At 43.4% G+C, this 14,592-nt stretch overlaps 1 long non-coding RNA gene across 1 annotated transcript in view; it reads left to right on the forward strand.

Moving 5' to 3' along the window:
- Positions 1-14,592, forward strand: part of LOC132249075 (uncharacterized) — a 33,556-nt gene that overhangs the window by 12,121 nt on the left and 6,843 nt on the right. Inside the window, exons 2-3 of the long non-coding RNA XR_009460467.1 lie at positions 8,802-9,055; positions 9,364-9,496. This is a non-coding gene — a long non-coding RNA (uncharacterized LOC132249075). The remainder of the gene's footprint in view (positions 1-8,801; positions 9,056-9,363; positions 9,497-14,592) is intronic.

The raw sequence follows: 14,592 nt of genomic DNA on the forward strand, positions 1-14,592 counted from the left end.
ACAACACATGCAGTTAAATTTAACGTATGATGTTTATATAAGTACATCTTTTGTGCTAAACTCACACATAAATAATGTGTGTAAACTATGCAATTTATTGCAGATTATTAAATATTACTTTGTCAATGTAAGAAATGCCCAGTGAAGGCAAACAACCTTAACTCTATCCTTTAGTTCAGGTGTTCCCAAATTGTGGTACATGTATGCCTGGGAGTACGTAAGACAACTCTGGGGGGTATGTGAGAGAAATTGTGTAATGGCAGATTTGATTTTCATTATAATAATATTTGGCATTTAAGGGGTTAAAATGTAAAACATTTGCTGGTAGGGGTACATGGGCAGCTGATAAATCTGGAAGGGCATACACAATAAGAAAATGTTTGGGAACTTCTGCTTTAGTGATTACAAGGGTAAAATAGGAAAAATACTAAATAAATCTTTAAAATCCAGTTAATCCAATCTGGCATCACAAACACTAAAATATACTTTAATCATATTTATATGGTTATTGTGTCACATCGGGGCGAAGTTAAAATTGTTTGGATGCTTTAAGTAGGCCTCCCTTATCCTAGCATGTTTGGGTTTCTTTTAATGTAACCTTTATTCTGAATATTTCTGGGGTTATAATGTCTGATTTGGGGATAATTACTTTGTTTTCACTTTTAAACCAAACCACATTTAATGTAGTTTTTTGTTTCTGGTTAAGCATACCTTTGATAAATGGATCATATTTTATATTTGATACTATTTGCTTGAATCTTAGAAAAAAGCTTTATGAATATTTTCCAGATCTGAAATTAATGTTTGCTAAACTATAAGAAATCATGGAATGAGAGAGAGAATGAAGGAGATAAAAAACATTTATACGACTTACTTAGGTAACCTTGTAGAAGACCTACAACTTCCTGTTAAAGGTCATTTATAATTGAGGGATTCCTGAAACTAAACAATTAAATGCAATAACATTTGTTCAAAGTCGAGAAAGAAATGGCAAATTGCCACATTCTTAAAATCATGTAATTGAGTGAAATCTGGAATTTAATACCTCAGCAGATGACAAGTTCAAGGATGACCCTGTTTTACAAAAGCGCAGTTGGAACGCATGAAGCCATCTGATTTTGAGTTTTCATGTGAAACATTTTAGAGCAGCAGGATTAACGAATGGATGAGAATGTGTCCTTGGATTAGAATGCATTCCTAAAGAATGAGAATAAGAAATATGAGAAATATTAAAAAGAAAACAAATGCAGCATTGTTAATTTCTTGCTCTGTGACTGAAACACTTGTAACTGAGTGTCCAGAATATGACTTCAGTAGTGGTTCATTTTCTCATAATGCACCTGCATGCAATGGAAACGGTTGTAAACAGTACATGATTCTACTAAGAGATGGAAAAGACCATAAACTGCCATTAAACGTTGCTTAGTCCTCCATAAATGCTAGTAGATTCCTCTCCTGGAACTAACAAGATAATAAATTTAAGTCTTCTCACGTTTCAAATTCAGAGCATAGAGTTTTCTGCTAAGAACAGATCTTTGTAAATATATGTACAGTATTCTACAGCCCATACTCTAATTTTAAGTGAAAGTTAATGTTACAGCAGACAGTTTCTTATCTTCATCTTAAGTTTTTTAGTTTATTTCATATAGGGGTAGTTGAACACAGTGATCAGGGGAAAAATTAGATTTCTGCTCTATTTATAAAAAATCAAAACAAAAAAAAAAGAAGAAAGCCAAGTCAAGAAAAGCCAAAGTTGTCTGAATTGTGAACCCAGACTAGGTTCGCAGTTAAACTCAACAAGTGCACCAGCTGTTCCATTAGATAATTCCTTGGCCAAAGATCACTCTTGTAATAAGAATGAAAATGTTCACACTCTAAAATGACAAAGCATAACTACTGAAAAAGAGAATTATTGCAAACATTCAAGATGCCCACAAAGCTAACTTTTTCCCATTACTATATCTGCATTCCAACCCAGAAAATAAACCATTAGCAGGCTGCGGACTCTGTGGAAGTGAAATATAAGCAAGAGTGTTAACAGTAAAATGACCTAAGTGAGAACATAAGGACACTTATTCTTTCAATGAAAGGTAGCTGCTTTATTAAAACTGTGAGTGGAGGATTTGATGTCACATCTAAACATTTTTATAAAACTCAATCCTGTCTGGGAATATAATTAATCTCTTTCTTAAGGAGTCCACAGGTCTGATTCCCACTGGAGTCTTTCCATTGAAACAAGCCTTATGTTTATATCAGGCTAGAAGTGTCTACTGTCCCACTTCTCAAGGTCTATTTCTTTGGAAACATTCTAAAACCACATACAGATGATCAAGGGGAGGGACAGGAGAAGTTATGGCATCATTGGCAACCCATGACAAAAACACAGGTGGGTGTGTTGATAAACATGTTCAGCCTGCAGCTGCTGCTAGTGTGATGGGAAAAATGCCGTTCTAGGGATTAGGAATATATTGCAATCATGCCAGCCAAAACATGCATGACAGTTGAAGAAGAGAAGAGCTATCTAAATGGTAAAAAGAATACAATAGGTTTGTTCATTTGTTTCTACATTACAACAGTTTATTAAATTCTCAGTTTTTCCTGGTGTTTGTATGAAAAACAGTTACAATTCAAACTTTAACTCACCTTTTCCTTAAATAGTAAGAGTAAATGATTTCATTTCTGCTTGGACCCAGTTGTTTAGGCCAGAGTATTTATCCTATACTCATTGTTCAGTAGAAATATACAACAAAAAAGTAGTTCCCTTGTCTTAAATGAGAACCCTCACAGAGTGAGGTGCTACTCAGCAGAGTAAAGATGTCAGAATCTGGCCCATAGCATTTAGAAATAAAACATGTACTCTCTAATTTTTTACCACTGATGGCATTTCATACCACAATATGATTTGCATGGCTGACATAAAGTAATACTATATCAACATTTTTCAAGCAGAATGTACTTGATGTGTTCTTTTCCAAGGCAGATGTTTTCCAGATATGCTGTTGTCACTCATTAAGATAGTAAGACTTATGTGAGTTATGATATGGTAAATACTGTATATGCCAGCTCATCCATAAAATCTTTGGATTTCTCAGATAATTCTCTCTCTTGCTTTGCTTTAATCATTTCAATATGACCAGTTTCCTTGTGAATGGACGAGGCTTTTTACATATGTCAGTAGGACAATGAGCAGTAAAACAGAAACAAACAAGCAGTTTGTATCTGGAACTTGCTTTTGTTTAACTTTTGTCTAAAATCTTTGTCATTCAATCCCATATCATTAATAACCTATGTCTGGGGGGGAGAAGGAAAATGTAACTGTCACTTCAGAATCCTATCTGGATCCTACAATACTTTGAATGGTAAAATTAGCTTGAATTTACTTTTTACTCACTGGCATACAGCACCCACTGACTCAATCCTCCTAAAGTGTGATTTTTAGTTTGCTTTATAAAAGATTCTGTTGTTTGCCAATCTGGCGCAGAAACAGACTTCATCCTGCATATCATATAATTTTGAAACCCCTAATCATTGCCAATCCTACTTGGGCAAAAGTCAGAAAATGGACCATATAATCTGTCCCAATCTTTATCTTTTCTGCTTTACCTATAGGAGAAAGACCTTTATTATGAGGGATTTCTTGTGCATGGGTTTGTGCCCAGTAAATCAGTAAATAGATATACATCACTTCTTCACCATCCATTTGTGGTATGCCAACCTAGAGAGCATGGCTGGAGTGTACTTACATGCCTCAGTGTTCCCAGGAGATGGGAGTAGGTGCAGAAATCCGCAAACTTGTTCGAATCTACATCAAGGTAAAACTGAAATAGCTTCAGACCCACAAAGCCACCAATGGGCCCCTTGTTCCTGAACCCAATTACTTGAGGACTACAGAACTGGGATGTTCACCAACCCCCACAGCTTTCTCCAGAGTAGGGAAAAGATTACCTTTATGATGGGTTTAGCTAACTAATCCCATCTACTTAACTCAACTCGTTTTCCTACTGTGGCTACAGAATAACACCATTAGTTCCATTTAAGGGGGGTACATTAAGGGACACTAGTGAAGTGTGACCTAAATTGACTGCCAATTCAAAATAGAGTTCACCAGGACCTAGCCCCATAGCCCCAGATGTAGGAAAATCTTATCTCCCACGTAATTTCTGCTTTCCCCAATCCAACAGTCTCCCCGCTTCCCATTTGGTGATCCCCATTACACTCAATGACAGTCACCACTCTACCCCTCCAAGTGACTTGCTTAATCACCGCTCCCCAACCTTTCCTCTAACTGCTCCTGCTTCCTTGAGAATTCCTGAAGTTTAGAAAATTTTCCTAGGAAAATTTTATTTGGGATACTGTTACCTATGGAGGAACATCTCTGTAGAGTCACCTTCAAAAGATATATGCAACTCTTCATCTTGAACTACATCTTGAAAGAAGTATGAAGGGTGGTTCAAGTTTAATAGCACCTAGTACTATAGGATATGGCCAATGACTAGATGTTCAGGGCCAGATTCTATTTAATCTATTAGATGCATAAGAGAAGTTAGGTGCCTATGTATGATTGTATTCCATTCTACTCAAGTCTCTCCTCACTACTTTTTTGTGACCCAGTCTTAACAGTGAGGATTAGCAGATGGATTAATGGATTTTCAGGACTTGAACAGGTTGGCATAGAATCACCTCACATGCCTAAGTCCACTTAGACATCCAGTAGGTGGAATAAATCTGCCCTTCAGTGCTATGATAAAAATAACAAGGATTGGTTATATATTGGTTTGTATCTCTAAAATAGCTTAATCACCACTCCCCAACCTTTCCTCTAACTGCTCCTGCTTCCAGTTTTTTGCATGCACTTTTTAAAGGATGGAACAAAAGTTTATCCTAATATTCTGTAAGATATGACGAGTTAGAGAAGATGGAACACACAATGGAACACCCTCCCCTTCCCCACGCCCCGGCTTCCCCGTTTTCAGTTTGCAAAACAAAGATTAAAACAACAAGATTTTACAAAAACTAAATCAGTTTATTTTTTCTGTCTATGCATTTCTTTTGAATTTAAGTGCCTGCTCTTCACTCTGTATTTTGAGTTTGTTTATAGTTTGGTAGGATAAGTCACATAAGAGAAATCACATGACTTCTTCCAGATCCCTAAATTTCATAACTCAGCAGACAGCACTGTAACTTAATTGATTTCTCTATATCATCTGAAAAAGTCAAGGGAAAATATCTTTTCATCCATATAGTATGGGGAACAAGCAGGAGGAACTTGCTCTCCTGCTAGCTAACACAAATCCAGACATAGTGGGGCTCACTGAACCTTGGTAAGATCCAACGTACGACTGGGTGGTAAACATCAAGGGCTATAGGCTATATAGGCAGGATAGAATGAAGAGAAAAGGTGGGGGTGTGGCACTTTACATCAAAGAGCAATACACATCCTCAGCAAACAGCACTCGGTCTGAGGTAGGGCAGACTGAGGTGCTCTGGGTCAGAATACAAGGGGGTTGGGCAGGGGAAAGGGACCTAATGGTGGGGGTCTACTATAGGACACCTAACCAGGGGGAAGAGCTGGACTGGGAATTCTCTGGTCAGCTCACAGAGGCAATCAAGTCAAAGGAACATGGTCATCATGGGTGACCTAAACTATCCAGACATCTGCTGGGAAGATCAGTCAGCCAGGTCTGACTGCTCACGTAGGTTCCTAGCCAAATTACAGGACCTCCATCTAACCCAGGAGGTGCACAGTCCCACCAGTGGAAATGCTGTGTTGGACCTGGTCCTGGCCACAGGCAACAACCTGGTGAGGGAACTGTTGGTGCTCGACCACCTGGGTGATAGTGATCATCACCTACTGGAATACACCATCCAGCGCAGGGTGTCAAAGACCTGCAGCAAGGCAGCAGCCCTGGACTTCAGGAGAGTGGATTTCAATGAGGTAAGGAGACTAGTCAGGGAGGCACTGAGGTTCTGGAGGGGATGGGATTTGGGAGTCCAAGAGGAGTAGTTGTTGCTTAAGGAGACGATCCTTCAAGCCCAAAGGGTGACAATCCCCACATGGATCAAAGGGGGCAAGAGCACTCAAAAGTCCCCATGGCTTACCAAAAGCATCCTGGAACATCTCAAAGCCAAAAAGGAGGTGTACACCCAATGGAAGGGAGGGGCTCTCACCAAGGAGGAGAGCTTGGGATTGTATGGGGGCTGTTAGGAAGGCTAAGGCAGAGATGGAACTGGGACTAGCGACCCAGATCAAGGATAACAAGAAGTCCTTTTATAAACACATAGGGGGTAAAAAGAAGGTACCAAGTAACGTGGGGCCTCTGCAGGACATGCTTGGTAATCTGGTGGTAGCACCAGGTGACAAAGCTAATCTCTTTAACAGTTTCTTTTCTTCCATTTTTCTTAACAAGGACAGGGACATCCCCCCCCCCCCCGCCCCCACTGGAAATCCGGATGGACCCAGGAGAGGAGCAGCCAGGCCCAGGGTCAGTGAGGACCTAGTCAGGAAACTTCTGGAGGGACTAGATGTGTTCAAATCAGCAGGTCCCAATGGTCTTCACACCAGAGTGCTGAGGGAACTGGCACAGGTCATTGTGGGACACCTGGCACAGCTTTATGAGCACTCATGGTGCTCTGGCAAGGTGCCAGAGTACTGGAAAAGGGCAGATGTAGTCCCCATTTTCAAAAAAGGGAGGAAAGAGGACCCAGGAAACTACAGGCCCGTTAGTCTTACCTCGGTCTTGGGAAAGCTCTTTGAGAAAATTATCAAGGAGAGCACATCTGCGAGGGACCAGCAGGGGAGAAAATGATTAGAGGCAACCAACATGGGTTCATTAGAGGCAGGTCCTGTCAGACCAACCTGGTGGCCTTCTATGACCAGGTCACAAAAGCCTTGGATGCAGGTGTCGCAGTGGACATAGTCTTTCTGGACTTTAGGAAGGCCTTCAACACTGTCTCTCACCCCATCCTCATTAAAAAAATTAGGTGACTGTGGTGTCGATGCCTACATAGTCAGATGGGTCGCAAATTGGCTGGAGGGCTGCACTCAGAGAGTGGTGGTAGACGGGTCATTTTTGACCTGGAGAGATGTGACCCTTGGTCCTCGGGCCCCCACTGTTCAATATCTTCATCGGTGACTTGGACAAGGGGGTCAAAAGCACCTCGTTCAAGTTTGCAGATGACACTAAGATGTGGGGAGAAATGAGCATGCTAGAAGGGAAGGACAGGCTACAACTAGATCTGGACAGGTTACAGAGGTGGGCAGATGAGAATAGGATGGGTTTCAATATGGACAAGTGCAAGGTATTGCACCTGGGGAGGAAAAACCAACAGCATACTTACAGGCTGGGGAACTCCCTTCTTGTCAGCACAGAGACAGAAAAGGATCTTGGAGTCACTATTGATTCCAAGCTGAACATGGGCCGCCAATGTGCGGACGCAGTCAGGAAGGCTAACCACACCTTGTCATGCATCCATAGATGCATCACAAGCGGGTCCAAGAAGGTGATCCTCCCCCTCTATGCAACATTGGTCAGGCTGCAGTTCGAGTACTGCATCCAGTTCTGGGCGCTGCACTTCAGGAGGGATGTGGATAGCATGGAGAGGGTCCAGAGGTGAGCCACTCCTTTGATCAGGGGACAGCAGGGTAGGCCCTATGAGGAGAGACTACAGGACCTGAACCTGTTCAGCCTACACAAAAGAAGGCTGAGAGGGGAACTGGTGGCCATCTACAAACTTGCCAAAGGGGACCAGCAGGCAATGGGAGAGTCCATGTTCCCCCCTGAGCACTACCGGGAGTTACAAGGAATAACGTCCATAAGCTGACTGAGAGTAGGTTCAGGCTAGGAGCCTTCTTATGTCTGAAGATGGCTAATGAAGCCTATTCAGGAATGACAGGCTCTACTGCAGCTCAGATATGTGTTTCCATGTGGGGTGGATGATGCTAGGTTCTTGATTTGGTCTGAGACATGCTATTTCTGCTGCTCCTGCTTTTCCATCTCCTGTTGTTGTTGGGAGGTTTCAAAGCACTGAGTTCCCTGCAGCAGACTCTTCCTCCATTTGAGGCATGTCTAAGGTAACTCTCTAAGGCCAGGGTCCCCACCTTCCTGATGTTCTACATACACATGCTTTTGGGAAGAAACTGTAGAATGACGCCGTCACTTACCTCGGCAGTTTTTCTCTCACCTGATATGTCTTGATGGAACTTCTGATTATTGGGAGTTGGAAGCAGAGTGAGACATTTTTCTCAAAGTCCTCCCAGCAGTCCTTCTTGTAGTGCTCCTCCTCCCCTTCCATCCTACCTTTACCACCACTTATGATGGTACACATCTTCATGACTCAATTCATTCAAGCACCATAAATCCTTCAACTCGAATCATGTCCTGAGATGATGAGGATCCACCCCACCCCACTAATTCATTGAAGGATTCATAGACAAAAATACCACCCCCCCCCCCCCGCTTTTGTACTGTAATCAATTGATGTCAGTCCCTTGAAGATCTGTGTAGTAATCAACTTAAATCAATCTTATTGGGCTGTTACACTGCCCTCACACCCCTGAGACAGGTCTGACATGACCTCCCTTTGTCGCCAGGTAAGAGTCCAAGACCTCCAGTAATCAGAAACAAAAGAAAAAATAAAACCAGAGAAAAACAAATAAACTTTGCTTGAAAGAGGTAAGGCTCCTTTAAGATTCACAGTCCCGGGTAACTGTGGCTGCTTTCAGTTTCCTCTCTCTGCTGCCTCTGAGCTGATGCCTTCACTGCCTGGCCATCCTGGTTCAATCCTTGTGTCTCTTGTTACAGATTGGAGTGTTGATCCATTGACTACCTTGGTCAGTGGGTTCACTCACTCTTCTGCTGCCATCTGCAAGGTACTGGTGGCAGGGAAGACCTCTGGCTCCCCTTCTCTGCACCAGCTTTGGTCCTCTCCCGATTGCCCCATTTGGGGACCAGAAATACAGTTCTTCAGGCTCCCTTCATGAATCCAGAGGGAGCAGGAGCTCTGGAAACATGTCTTCTTCTCCCTTGCTCCATTTGGAGGTGTCTCCACACCTGCGGTGAGTACTTTTCCCACTGATAGTTCTGGAAATTTCCCCAATCTCCCTCTTAATCTCTCATAGCACAGTCCTGGATGATAGTCTCCCACAAATTGACATCAATGTTACGGTTTTTTTTTTTTTAAGTTGGCCTTGAGGACATCCCTAAAGCACTTTCTTTGGCCTCCTCCTGGGTGTACACCTCAGCTGAGCTGGGAAAATAAAACTTGCTTTGGGAGTCTGGAGTTGGACATCCAGATGACATGGCCAGCCCCATTAAGTTGATGTTGGATGATCATTGCCTCAATACTCACGGTGTTTGCTTGCAGGAGGATGCTAACATTGATACATCTGTCTTCCCACTGGATTTGGAGGATCTGCTGTGGGCAGCACTGATGGTACTTCTCCAACAACTTTAGATGTCTCCTGTACATTGTCCATGTCTCAGCTCTGTACAACAAGGTAGGGACCAGGACTGCTTGATAAACCATGAGCTTGATTTTGATGTTGCCATTTTTGAACACCCATTTCTTCAGGTGTCCAAAGGCTGCACTTGCACATTTGAGGTATTGGATTTCTTCATCAATGTCAGCCTTCTGTGGGAGATGGCTTCTGAGGTATGGGAAATATTCAATGTCCTCCACAGTCTCACCATGGATCTGGATTACTGGAGCTAAGGACTGTTCATTAGGAGCTTGTTGGTGGATCTCCTTAGTCTTCTGAATGTTAAGCATCAATTCCAGTGCCTGTAAACCTCAGTAAAGACATTGACAATTGCCTGAAGGTCTGCTTCCAAGTGAGCACACACTACAGCATCATCAGCGTACTGGAGCTCAGTGATTGAGATTGGGGTGGTCTTGGTTTTGGCTTGAAGTCAGCTAAAGTTGAACAGCTTACTATCCATTTGATAGTTTAGCTTCACTCCAGCTGAAAGTTTGTTGGTGGTCAGGTGTAGCATTGTGGCAAGGAATATTGAGAAAAGTGTTATAGCAATGATGCAGCCTTGCTTAACTCCCATTTTAACGTCAAAGGGATCTGTGATAGATCCATTACTGAGAACCACCACTTGCATACTGGCATGAAGCAGGCAGAGAATGGTGACAAATTTTTGCGGGAATCCATACCTAAGGTACATCCATCCTCACCTAAGCTACAAACAGACAACCAGTTTTATTCCTATCTGAGTATTTTGTCTTGCATCAAACTGCAGACCTCACAAAGGGACAAGCCCATTGTCCCACATCAAGTGCCTGTGAAGTGTCTGAATTGACACTTTGTCTGGGATCTATTATGGCTAATTCAACTGTCCCACATCTGTTTTGATGCTAGTCAAACCTTGGAATAATCAGTCCCAGATTAAACTGGTCATTTGTTTTTAGCCCTAGACTTAACTACCTAAATCAGGAAACAGAGCTCACCTTTTACCCAGTAACCTAGTTGCAGGAATCAAGGTAGATATCACCTACTTGGATTTTGAGAAAGCCTTCAATACGGTCATCATATTCTTATAGATAAACTGAATGACTGTGACATAGAAAATTACACTGTCAGGTGGGTGGCAAATTGGCTTAGGGGTCACACCCAGAGAGTGGTGGTGGATGGTTGGTATTGACCTGGAAAGATGTGGGCAGTATTGCCCAACAAGTCTCAGTCCTTGGACCGGTGCTATTCAATGTCTTCATCAGTGACTTGGATAAGGGCGTGAAAAGCACTCTGTCCAAATTCACAGATGATACCAAATTATGAGGTAAAGTTAACACACCAGAGGGTAGGGAATGAATCCAGGTCAATCTGGACAGGCTGGAAAAGTGGGCAGAACAGAATAGGATGCAGTTCAACAAGGACAAATGCAAGGTCCTGCACCTAGGGAGAAGAAATCACCAGCACAATTACAGGCTGAGGGAGGACCTTCTCAGTAGCACAGCAGTGGAAAGGGATCTTGGAGACACTGACTCCAAGATGAATATAAGTCATCAGTGTGACAAAGTGATCAGTAAAGATAACCACACTTCATCATGGATTAGCAGGTGCATAACAAACAGGTCCAAGGAGGTAATACTTCCCCTTTATGCGGCATTGGTCAGGCCACGGTTGGAGTACTGTGTCCAGTTTTGGGCACCACACTTCAAGAGGGATGTGGACAACCTTGAGAAGGTTCAGAGGTGGGCCACTCATATGGTTAGGGGCCTACAGCCTCCACAAGAGAAGACTGAGAGGTGATCTTGTGGCCACCTACAAATTCATAGGGGGGACAGCAAGGAATAGGAGATGCTCTGTTTACCAGGGCACCCCTTAGAGTAACTAGAAAGAACAGTCACAGACTGATGGAGAGCAGATTTAGGTTAGACATCAAGAAGAACTTGTTTATGGTGAGGGTTGCCAGAATCTGGAATTGGCTTCCAAGGGAGGTGACGCTCTCCCTACCTTGGGGGTCTCTAAGAGGAGGCTAGATATACACCTGACTGGGGTCATGTGACCCCAGCACTCTTTCCTGCCCAGGGCAGTGGGTCAGACTCATTGATCTGCTAAGGTCCCTTCTGACCCAAACATCTCTGAATCTGCAGCAGAGACTTGAAGGAGATTTTGAATGGACTTCTCAGAGCCTTTGAGGAACTAAGGGATTTGTGGCAAAAGAAGTAAAAGTCCCATAAAACCTTGTAGCCAATGAGCCAACCTTTATTTACCCTTTATACACCTATGTTGCACAAAATTAGCTGCACAACTAAAAGATATAACAAAGAACCTTGCCTACCTAACTACAATGTTTGTCATTTATACAGTTTGGATTCTATTTCTACCTGTGACGTCTTGCACCCTTCTGGCCGCCCGGCCTGTCAGGGTGTGGCCTCTCCCCTCAACTTTCCTGCCATGACTTTGGTGTTAAACTTACTATAAGAGGGGTCTTCAGTGGAGATCTTTTCCCGGGTGGGCCCTCCCGATGCACGGCGGTACTTACGAACGCCGGACGCAATGTTCCACAAGGCTCCGCCTCCCCTACACCCTGTCCACTCGCCAACCAGTTGGTGATGTGTTGATGATGATCTCTGGCCCTGTAGGATGGCCGAGGGCCTGTCTACCATGTTCCAGTCACTCTTTCTCCCCTCTCGGGGGTTGTTTTACTTCAAAGAAAGTATTCCTCTGAGTAGGAAGGGGCCGCAGGGCTGCCTCCCTTATCCCAGCCCCCTCTAGGGATCTCAGATGCCTCTTCTCTCCTACTGTAAGCAGGGAGCTCCCCTGCCTCCTCGTTCTCAGCTTCTTCTGGGGGTTGTGGGGGTGCCCCTGCTTTGCCTCCCTCAGGAGGCTTAAAGCTTTCCCCGGTGCTGCCTGCGAGAGCCACGCAGGCTGGGTTGCTTCCTCCCCGTGCCGGAGCCTGCCTAACGAGCTGCTGGCCTGCTCTCTTTCTCTCTCTGGCTCTCTCCCCACCCCAGATCCGGCAGGGCTTTTAAACTTTCCTGCAGCAGCTGGTACGGCCACTGGGATTGACTCAGCTGTTTCCCGCGCCAGAAACAGCTGATTAAACAGCCAGTGTAATGCTGGTTGGTGCGACTGCTGCTGCGGGTATGGCTCCTGTTCTGGCTGCCCTGCCAGAGGTAAGTTAGCTCTGCCAGGGGCCTGCTCTCGGGGTATGGGGCCTGCAGGGTTCACTCTCTGCCTCTCAAGAGCCTGTGGTGGTGCCTCACCGCCACACTACCCATAACTGAATAGGATCACCATCTACAAATATGTCCCAGAAATAAAGCAGAGGAAATAGGGCATTCCACCTTTTAACTCAGTGGCTAAGATACTTGACTAGGGAGCAAGAGACCTATGTTTTAGTCCAGTCCCTGCCCCTCCCCACCCCGTCTCCTGCCTGCCTTCCACCACACACACAGCTGGGAGTTTGAACATGGATCTCTCTGGAGGAAAGTGCTTGAACCACCAGGTCATGGGACAGACATTGCCCAGAAAATTCCAAAAGACCTCCTCTTGGAGCTGACCAATGAACCTTGCACTTAATGGCTGCCTATACATGTGTTTGGTGGGGGAGGGGGAGGTTTAATTAGAGCAGTTCCAGACAGATGACGCTCTAATTAAAATGGCTCACCATCACGTGTATTAAGCCTCCACTTATTTCAAAATGGCCATGGAATGCATTATCTAAAGCTCATTCAACAAGGTTTAGGTAAAGTGCCCATGTGGCCATTTGGAAATGCATGGGGACTTAATACTTGTGACAGTGAGGCTATGTTGGAGTATGCTAATTAAAATGTGTAGCAAACTCGATTAATTGAGAAGTGTTCCAATTAGAATGTAAATGAGCATGTCTATATGTACCCAATGTTTATTGGATAAAGTGCATAAACAATAGTGGGATACTTTCTGACCCATTGGGAAAAGGGGCTAAGGCCCAAACCTCTGGCAACATCCATCTCACTAAGCTACTTTCCATCTAGCTAATTCTTTTCCTGGCCTCATATATATTTCCTTCCTACCCCATGAGTCAACTCCAAAAGAAGAGGTTGGAAGTGCTCTGGGCAAGTGGTATCTGAAAAAGCACCTCCCAGCATCAAATACCCACTAGTAGTGTTTTCTTTTTTTTTGTGATGAAGGTTTTAGGAATTACTTTGTACATGCCTGGGCAATTCTGTTCTACCCTAGTTCTTACATGGGCATAGTGCTGCCTACTAAACATGCTCGGATGGGAAGCGCAGGATGAGTGTAGCTGCAGAGGATCTAAACAGTGTAGAAGTGCCAAACGTTACAAATTACATTACTACATAACTGCTACTTAGGCTTGTAGAAGTGAAATAGCATTTAACCCTATAAGTTTGTTGGCAATTATATCATTTCCAGGCTCTTAGACGCCAGGATGAATATTACTGAATCCTTGGTCACCGATACACAACAACATATTTAGAAAAGCAGCAATATGATACATCAATTTGTTGTACAACAGTGATACATCAATCTGTTGTACAACAGTGGAATGTGTTATAGTGCAGCTCCAAATGTTTCAGCAATTCCTGAGGAGAAACACAGCAGTTCAGAGTTACAACTTACTGGAGGGAAAGAAAGCTGTTTCCTTGTAATATTTGAAGCTGATTTTTACTGAATGTATCATAACCATAACAGAATGGTAGGACTTAACTTTTCTCAAAACCTTTTCTTGTGGGATATAATTCACATTCCTATCTTAATTCATATCTTTGATCACACTTAATGCCTCTTCACAGTCACAGGGCACATAAACCCACCCAACTATGTATTTGAAACAGATAAAGCCACAAGATCTCCATTTCATGCTATAGGCTTCCATGAAGGTTTTTTTTTGTTTTGCTTTTTTTTAGGATTTGGCTCTAAAAATATACACCATAATGGGTGCGTCTACACGAGACACTGTAGCGCAATAGCAATGAGCTATTGCACTGTAGCTCATTGCTACCACACAACAGTGTTGTCAGGCACTAACCATGATGTGATGCTACTATGGAGTAGTAACAAGCTACTGCACAGTAGCTTGTTGCTATTGCACAGTAGCATTGGAAAAAAAAAATGTGATGGTACTGTGCAATAACGCT

Source organism: Alligator mississippiensis, chromosome 3, assembly GCF_030867095.1.
Source record: "Alligator mississippiensis isolate rAllMis1 chromosome 3, rAllMis1, whole genome shotgun sequence".
NCBI lineage: Eukaryota > Metazoa > Chordata > Crocodylia > Alligatoridae > Alligator > Alligator mississippiensis.